Raw genomic sequence first — 9,851 nt, 5'->3', positions numbered from 1 at the left:
GACATATGTCAGTGATAATAAATCTGATTCGGATTCTCCTTGTAACTCAGGCCCCCAAGTGCAGTCAGAATCCTGGTTAAAAATTCAAGATTGTTTAATGCCATTTCCTGTGTACAAGTTTAAGGAAAACAAAGTAATTGTTACTTTGGATCTGATGCAGCATGAAAAACCTTGTTATTCGTCCTTCGGAGTCGAAGACGACCACGACTTCTGTCAGGTGGAGGGTTTGTGACTGTGGGTCCGGAGGTGACTGGTGAGGCCAATCCGGGCCCTGAAAGCTCGCCCACATATGGGACACATGAAGGTAGGTGCTGCAGTGGAAGTGGAGGTAGTTCGAGCCTTGCGCGCGTGCGTTTCCTCTGAGCCTCTGCAGTGTGTCTGATTTCTGCTGCATACGCTCCTTTAGTGGTCCTGCTCCACCAGGTTGGGCGGTCCAGAGCAAGCGATTCCCAGCTACTGGGATTGATGAGGTCTTTGAGGCAGTCTTTGAAACGTTTCTTCTGCCCTCCAACTGAGCCCTTGCCCTGTCTCAGCTCTCCATACAGCAGCTGTTTTGGTAGTCGACTGTCAGACATCCTGACGACATGGCCAGCCCATCTGGCTTGGCCTTTCTGTAGGAGGGTGTGGGTGCTAGCCCGCTCCAGGACCTCTGTGTCTGGGACTTTGTCCTGCCATTGTACGTGGAGAAGTCTGTGGAGGCAGCTCAAGTGGAAGTGGTTGAGCTGTTTAGCGTGTCTGCTGTAGACAGTCCAGGTCTCTCTGGCATAGAGGAGGGTGGTGAGAACCACTGCTCGGTAGACCTTCAGCTTGGTGGTAAGGCTGAGTCCTCTCCACTCCCGTACATTCTCACGGAGTCTCCCAAAGGCGGCACTAGCTTTGGCAATTCTGTTGCTGATTTCTGCATCCATGTTCACCGTTCGTGATAGAGTACTGCCCAGATAAGTAAAGCTGTCGACTGCCAGTAACTTCTGCCCCTTTACTGTGATGTGTGGTTCCTGGTAGGGCTTTCCAGGTGCGGGCTGGTACATAACTTCGGTCTTTTTGGTGCTGATTGTAAGCCCAAAGTTGTCACAGGCTCACGAGAAGCAGTCCATTTCTTGCTGCATCTTCTGCTCTGTGCTGGTGTTGAGGGCGCAATCATCAGCGAATAAGAGGTCTCTGACGATAGTCTCCTTTACCTTGGTAACAGCCTGTAAATGCCAGAGGTTGAATAGCCCACCGCCAGTCCTGTATCTGACGTGTATACCATCCTGAGAATCACGGAAGGCATCATTCAGCGTAGCAGAGAAGACCATGCAAAAGAGTGTAGGGGCGAGAACGCATCCTTGCTTCACACTGTTTGTCACTGGGAAGGCTTCTGACTCGTCACCATCATCCAAAACTTTCACCATCAGCCATCGTGGAACTGCCGAACAATCGTGATGAACCTGCTAGGGCAGCCAAACTTCTCCATTATCTTCCATAAGCCATCTCTGCTGACCGTATCAAATGCCTTGGTCAGATCAACGAAGGTCATAAAGAGGTCACTGTGCTGCTATTGACATTTTTCCTGGAGTTGGCGTGCCGCAAATATCACATCGACAGTTCCACGGAAGCCACGCTGGCTTTCTGGGAGGAGACCTTGCTCAAGGTGTTGGCGAAGGCGATTAAGCAGGACGCGAGCCAAGATCTTCCCAGCTATGGACAGGAGGGAGATGCCTCGGTGATTGTCACAAGACTTGCGGTTGCCTTTCCTCTTGTAGATGTGGACTATGCTGGCATCTTTCAACTGTTGCGGGACCTGTCCTTCATTCCACATGGACTGGAAGAGCTCAGTCAGCTTCTGCATCATGAATGGGCCTCCTGCTTTGTAAACTTCAGCAGGGATTGCATCTGATCCTGGTGCTTTGCCACAAGAAAGTTGCCCGATGGCTTTTCTGACTTCTCCTTCTGTGGGGAGGCTGTCAAGGTCCAGGTTGGTCTCCACCTGAGGTAGGCGAGCAATGGCCTCATCATTGATTTCGGCAGGGCGGTTGAGGACCTGGTTGAAGTGTTCAGCCCATCTCTCCAAAATCTGCTTTTTCTCTGTCAGCAGCCGAGTCCCATCTGCACTGAGGAGGGGGGAGGAGCCAGAGGACTGAGGTCCATACATAGCCTTCAAAGTGTCGTAGAAACGCTTGGTGTCGTGACTGTCTGCGTAGCCCTGGATCTCATCGGCCTTATTGCTGAACCAGACATCCTGCACCTCACGGAATTTCTTCTGCACTTTCCGTCTTGCACTGGCGAAGGCATCTATCTTTGCTTGTGATGTGGGATCGTTCTGGTGCACTCTGAACAGTTGGTGTTTCTCTGACAACAGTGCCTGTATCTCCTCGTTGTTCTCATCGAACCAGTCTTGATGTCTACGGATTGCTGGTCCGAGGTGTTCGAGAGCAGTAGAGTAGACTGCATCTCTAAAAGCCGTCCACTGCTCTTCAATGCTGGTGTGGTCATCCTGGGGTGTGTCAAGCAGCCTGCTATCCAGGTCTTCACGAAATTCTTCTGCAACTACGCTGCTCTTCAGCTTGAATACATTGAGCCTCTTTGCAGTCTTCTGACCTTGGGGTCTTCTCACAGGCAGGATGTGAAGCTTAAACTTGGACACTATGAGTCGATGATCCGTCCAGCAGTCATGGCCTTTGTCACTCTCACGTCTTGCCAGTCCCTCTTTCTGGTGATGACATAGTCAATCAGATGCCAGTGCCTAGAGCGTGGATGCATCCAAGATGTCTTGTTACGGGTAGGGAGGCGGGATAGGCTGCTGGTGATGACAAGGTCATGCGTAGCGCATGTCTTGCGGTACCAAGACATGTGCTATGAAAAACCTACAGAAGGTAGAGAACACAAAAATGATTTTTAAAAAACACACAATAAATATAAATACATACAATAGTTTATATACATAGAGTAGATTGACTGTATGTCCATAAAGTGATGCTAGGCTGTACATAAGATTATTGACAGGAAATCATAAAATAATGATGAAGTTAGTGGGTGGAGGTGTTGTTGAGCCTTACTGCTTGGGGAAAATAATTGTTTTTGAGGCTGGTGGTCTTGGTGTAAAAGCTGTGTAGCCTCCTGCCTAATGAGAGTGAGACAAAGTGTCCTTCATGTGAGATCCTTCATGATGTTATTAGCCCTTATCGGACACTTTTCTGTATAGGTGGGTAGGCTGACGCTGGTGATGAGTTTTCTGGATTTGACTACCTGTTGTCGAGCCAATCTGTCTGCTGCAGTGCAGTTTTCATTCCAAGCAGTGATACAGATTGTTAGGATGCTCTCCACTGCTCATTATCAGCTCATAGAGTTTACTGGTGTGCTCATTTCTACTGTCTACATCGCTGCCAAGCAGAAACGCTAAGAATGCACTGGGAGAGCTTTCCATCTGGATGGTCTGTTCGTAATTGCATGAGACTTCAGTCACGCTAACATGCAGTACATTTACCCAAATTCCACCAGCAAATTGGACCATGTTTATGCAAGCTGACTCCGTACTTACAAAACCATCCCACACTCTTGCTGTGGCCTCTCTGACCATGTCTCCATCGTGTTAATCCCAGCATACCAACCGCTGCTGAAAATGGAGAAACCGGTCAAGAGGACTATCACTGTATGACCCAATGAAGCAATCACCATGCTTCAGAGTGTTATGAACAGACCAACTGGCAGATGGAGTAGGCACAGACATCAAGGAATATACCTCATCTGTCGTCAGCTACATCAGTAAGTGTGCGGACGATGCTGGTACGTCAAGAACAGTCATCTCACAGCCCAAACAGAACTCTTGGCTGAACACAGAGGTGTGTTCCCAGCATGTTGCCTTCAAGTCTAGTCTTCAGAGCAGCTGGGAGAAACCACATCTTCAGCATCAAAAGGGCAAAGACTGTGTGCACACAAAAAATTCAGCAACAACTGTCTGATAATGATCCCCAGTGTATGCGGCATCAAGAGCATTACTGATGATGCACGGTAAAACAGGACGACTGTACCAGTGACACCTCCCTCCCTAATGCTCAAGGCAACTTACATGCATGCTTCGAGGCATGTAACACAATGCTGGCCATGAAAGCTACCCCCTTCCCGGGGAGCAGCCATTGTCCGTAACAGCAACAGACGTACGAAGGACTATGCAGAGAGTCACCCCCTTAAGGCTGCCAGGCCAAACAATATCCCAGGCCGAGTACTCAAAGAGTGTGCACACCAGCTCACCGATGACTTCACAGACATCTTCAATTCTTCATTCATCCAGGCTGCTGTCCCCACATGCTTCAAATCAGCCACCGTCATCCATGTACCGAAGAATTTGACGCGTTCAGAAGTAAATGACTACCACCCAGTGGCACTGATGCCAATCATCACAAACTCCATTACAGCTATATTGGACACTCACCAATATGCGTACCAACAGAACCACTCTACAACAGATGCCATCCATCTGTCATGCACCTGATGCTGGCACACCTACAAAACAAGGACACTCATGTCAGAATGCTGTTTCTAGATTTCATTTCGGCATCAATACTATTGTCTCACAGACCTCGGTGAACAAATTCCTACTCCCCAATCTAAATACACTATTGGTCAAGTGGATGTTGGATTTCCTAACCAACAGACCTGAGATAATCAGAGTGTACAACCGCTCCTCCCTCCCCATCATCCTCAACACGGGTGCCCCCCAGGGCTGAGTGTTGAGCCCTGTGTACACTCTGCTCATACACGACTGCCCGGCCAAACACATGAGCAATCACATTGTCAAGTTTGCTGTTGACATGACAGAGGCCGTTCATCACCAACGATGATTGGATGGCCTACAAAGAGGAGGTGGAAGAGCTCAAGGTCTGTTGCCAGGCAAATAACCTCGTCCTTAATGTTAGCAAGACAAAGGAGATGGTTATCAGCTCCAGGAGAACTCAGACCACTCACCACCACCCTTTACACTGGCGGCACAGCAATAGAAACTGTGAGCAGTTTCACACTCCTGGGAGTGCACATTACACACAACCGCCCATGGTGCCAGAACACTTCCTACATAGTCATGAAAGCTCACCAATGCCTCTGCTGAATATATTTTCTGTGCTCTCTAGATTATAAAAGTCTTTTCTACAATAAAATGACCAAAACCATACAGCATTCTCTAAGTCCCTGAATAATGAAGGCTAACATGTCAAATGTTTACTTCACCATCCTTTCCACCTGTGACACTGCTTCCCATGAACTATGCATTTACAAACTTAGGCTCCTTGCCTGGTAACATCACAACCACGGATTCGGCAGCGCAGTAGATATGGCAATTGCGCTTGTGAATTTGCACACATCAGCTAATTATTTAACTCTGATAGTATTTAACTCCATACTTGTTGTCTTAGTCCTTGTCAAAACTTGGACAGAGCATAGCAAAGCTTCGCTGCTATTTTGCATTCAGCCTTCCCTGAGATATTGAACTTTCAAGTCAACTGATTCTGAAGACTAGTGGTGTTCGTTTAATGTTTAGATGTTCTTTTCAGCTGCAGTATAGGCTTCATTTTCCTTTTGAGAATTTTAATTAACAGCCCTGTTTGGCCTAGCGTTTATTGTTTTATTTTCCCTTTAACACTGTTCATATTAAGGTCTGTGAACTATCGATCTGTTTCAGTGTCTCTCACTCCGCATTTGGGACATATCCGAACCAGGTAATAGGGGTCATTCAATGTACAAGTTCTACATCACAGCCCAGTATGGAGGCTCCAATGCAGAGGATCACATGAGGCTACAGCGAGCAAGAGACTCAACCAGTTACATCACAGATACAATCTCCTCCACCAACGAGGACATCTGCAAATGGCATTGCCTCAATTTGGTGGCATCCATCACCATTGGAGAAATGCTTTCTTTTTACAGCCATCAGAGAGGAGGTACAGGAGCCTGAAGATCCACATTCAATGTTTTAGGAACAGTTTCTTCAGCTATGCCATCAAATTTCTGAATGGTCCATGAGCAATGAACACTTCCTTGATAATACATTTTTTGTACTATTTATTTATTTCTGTAATTCATAGATATGACTTTTTGCACTATACTACCACTATAAAGCAACTTTCACATCATATTCCAATGATAATAAGTCTGAATTTTATTCTGACCTGGATTTCATCTATCAAAATGTAATACCTCACATTTACTTGGACTGAAACCCACTTGCCAATCCTGAGGCCAAATACCTAGATGATCAAGGCCTTCCTATAATCTTTCATGACCTGCTACACCGGCTATTTAGTATCACCTGCACTCTTCGTAGCTACATGTTGTACATTCACATTCAATTTGCTTATATGAAGATCAAACAATAAGGATCCCTGTTCCACATCCCTGTTCTCCTGTGTGAGAAATAACCCTCTACCGTCACACTCTGCTTCCTATCACTCAGCCAAATATGAATTCAATCTGTAATCCCCTGGGTCCCATGTTGTTGTATATTTAATATTTCAATAATAATTGAATGATCGTGTATGTATATTGTTGGGTTAAGTATACTTGGTTGATTAAATAATTAATTATGTGTTACATGTAAAAACACATTAAGTGCATATGACCTCATGCTACCATCAGGATCATGTGTGCATTGACTAAAGTAAAGATGAAGTTACTGCCGCACCTTGGATTCCCATCTTCATTTGAATTAATTTCATGTTTTGAAGTTACTATGCATAAAGTTGATGACAAGGATGGGACTTTTAAAGCTAACCCAAGACCGCTACTGACCTGTTAAAGTGGAGTGAAACATTCAAACTAAAAAATAAAAAACACAGCAAGGAACATCTGTTGCTCTCTTGAAAAAGAGCAGCAAGTGGAAGGGAAGACATGATCAAGTTTTTAACAAAAGGCCATAAATGGAAGAATTCACTGGTTCATAAACAGTGAGTACTGGATGACAATAATCATTAAAATAATAGGAATGGCTGGCTACATTGGAAAGATTCATGAATTGGATTATTTTTATTATTTCTTTATTGAAATACAGCGTGGAATAGGCCCTTCTGGCCTTTTGAGCTGCACTGCAAAGCAACTTACCAATTTAACCTTAGCCCAATTCTTGGGACAATTTACAACGATCAATTAACCTACGAACCGGAATGTCGTTGGACTATGAGAGGAAAGCAAAACACCCGGAGGAAACTCACACATCATGGGGAGAATATACAAACCCCTTACAAGCAGCATCGGGAATTGAACCTGGATCATCACTATTGCAAAGTATTGCGCTAACCACTACACTACAGTTCCACCTCATTGTGAAGAGATTTCACGAGGTTTCAGGAAAGTTACAAGCATTTGGTTTTTGTGAGTATAAAGAACCAGAATCTACTCTGCATACATTAAGGTTATAGCATGAACTTCAAGTTGGAGACTAAACGCTGCTTGTAAAAGTCCAAAGTCCAGCTGGATGATTGGAAGGCCAAAAAAAGAAGTCAATGAAGATACAAAGCAGAGAATTTGTCAGATGATGTTATGGATGAGGAAACCAAGAGGAGAGATCAGATCATAAAGGGAACATTAGAATTCTAAATAAGAGAATGCTCCAGTGACTTAAACGTACCTCCCCAAGGCCAAGATACACAGACTGGAAGAAGAAAACTGACGGAAGAGATGGAGAGAAAGAACGTAAATCCAAAAGGGAAAGATGTGAAAGATAAAGAATGTGAGAAAGAAAAAGAAAGGGATTGAAATAGATGACAGAGAAAAAGGAAAGAAAGGTTGCTGAGCTGTCAGAACCACTTCCTGCAATCTCACAGTAATTCCTACAACCACCATGGAGCGGCTCCAGAAACTATACTTGTTTCACAGCCACAAATCTCACCTGACAAGCAGAGTGATCACTCATGTCAGCAAGGATGCTATCACTCGAGACTAGGAAATCGGATAATTTAAAATTACTATGCTACAGATGTCTGTATATGATAGTTGTCATATATAATATACTATATAATTGAGATGCATTCTATATCAAGTTGGAGTTCATGGCTAATCAGGAAGGACTGTTGTGTATTTTACATTTCAATATTTGAATGATCATATATATATATACATACATATAAAAATATATACATTATTTGATTAAGCATTCTTGTTCATTTAAGTAATTATTTACAGGTTATGTGTAAAAATATTTAAATTGCATATTTAATGCCACCACCCAATCTCAGTCGAAAAATCCTTCTTGCATTTACCTTATCTATACCCCTCCTAATTTTGTAAACCTCTACCAAATCTCCCCTCAGTCTTCTAAACTCTAGGGAATAAATTCCTAAACTATTCAATCTTTCATTAAAATTCAGGTCCTCCAGACCTGACAACATCCTTGTAAATTTTCTCTATACTCTTTCAACCTTATTTACTATTTTCCATAGGTAGGTGACCAAAACTACACACAATACGCCAAATTAGGCTCACCAACATCTTATATAATTTCAAGATAACATCTCATCTCCTGTACTCAATGCTTTGTTTTATGAAAGCCAATGTGCCAAAACCCTTCTTTATGAGCATATCTATCTCTGATGTCACTTTCAAAGAATTATGAACCTGTTTTCTACCACACTCCTCAGTGCCCGACCATTCATCATGTAAGACCTACCTTGGTTGGTCCTACCAAAGTGCAATACCTCACACTTGTCAGCATTAAACTCCATCTGTCATTTTTCAGCCCATTTTTCCAGTTGGTCCAGTTTCCTTTCTCACAAGGTTTGGGAATACACAAGTAATGGCCCCTGTGGATTTACCTACCTCTTTCAGGCCTTCTATACCTTCTCCCTACTAATTCGTATTTCCTATCCCCATTTCCTTAGCTTCTATCGTTTTCTCCACAGTAAAAACTGAAGAGCAATATTCATTAAAATCTCATCCATTTCCTTTGGTTCTGCACAAAGACAGCCAATCACATTTTCAAGCCCCCCCCCCTTGATTTTGCTAGCCACACTTTTACTAATATTCCTACAGAATATCTTGGGATTTTGCCTCACCTTGCCTGGCAGATCCTTCTCATATCATCCTTCTGCCTTCCTACATTTCTTGTATCATGAAGAGAATCATTGCTTAAGCACAATGTTTTTCTTAACCAGAGCCTCAACATCTCTTGTAATTTGTCTCAGTATTTGGAACCCCCAATACATGGTTCAGCAGCAATTTCTGCTGCTGTTGTTGGTCTCTCTGTTTAGCAAAAGCCAAATTGTAATTTGTCCATCTGCATGAAATTCCATGGTTCCTCTGCACAGTAATTCCCAGTTTCTGGTTTTGATCCTGGCTGGTTGATAATAGTTATGGATTAGAGTATTGCTGAGAATACCACCCCCCCCCCACCAACCTCTTGCTTTTCATTATAATAGACTTCCCTTGTCTCTGTATAAAATCTGCCTAGACCTCAGACAGATAGGCACGGTAGCCTAGTGGTTGACTATACACGACAGCCAGTGCTCACCGATCGTGGTTCAATTCCTGCTGCCTGTAAGGAGTTTGTATATTTTCCTCATGATTGCATTGTCCTCTGGTTTCCTCCCACAAACCAAAAATAATGAGTTGTGGGCATGCTACGTTGCGAGCTACACAACACAATCCTCACTTTAATGCAAACAACATACTTCAATGTATGTTTCAATGTACATGTGACAAATAAAGCTTATCTTTAATCTTTATTCCACTTCGGGATGTGACTTTTCAGATTCTCATGGAGTTTTAGAGGTATACATAATGGAAACAGGCCCTTCAGGCCTTTCAGTTTGGCAACAAACAGCCACCATACAAACTGATCAACGTTAATCCTATTTTCTATTCTTCCTACATTCTGATCAACACCCCGCCAG

This window comes from Hypanus sabinus, chromosome 4 (genome assembly GCF_030144855.1).
Source record: "Hypanus sabinus isolate sHypSab1 chromosome 4, sHypSab1.hap1, whole genome shotgun sequence".
In the NCBI taxonomy this organism is placed as follows: domain Eukaryota; kingdom Metazoa; phylum Chordata; class Chondrichthyes; order Myliobatiformes; family Dasyatidae; genus Hypanus; species Hypanus sabinus.
This window is presented reverse-complemented; position numbering follows the sequence as displayed.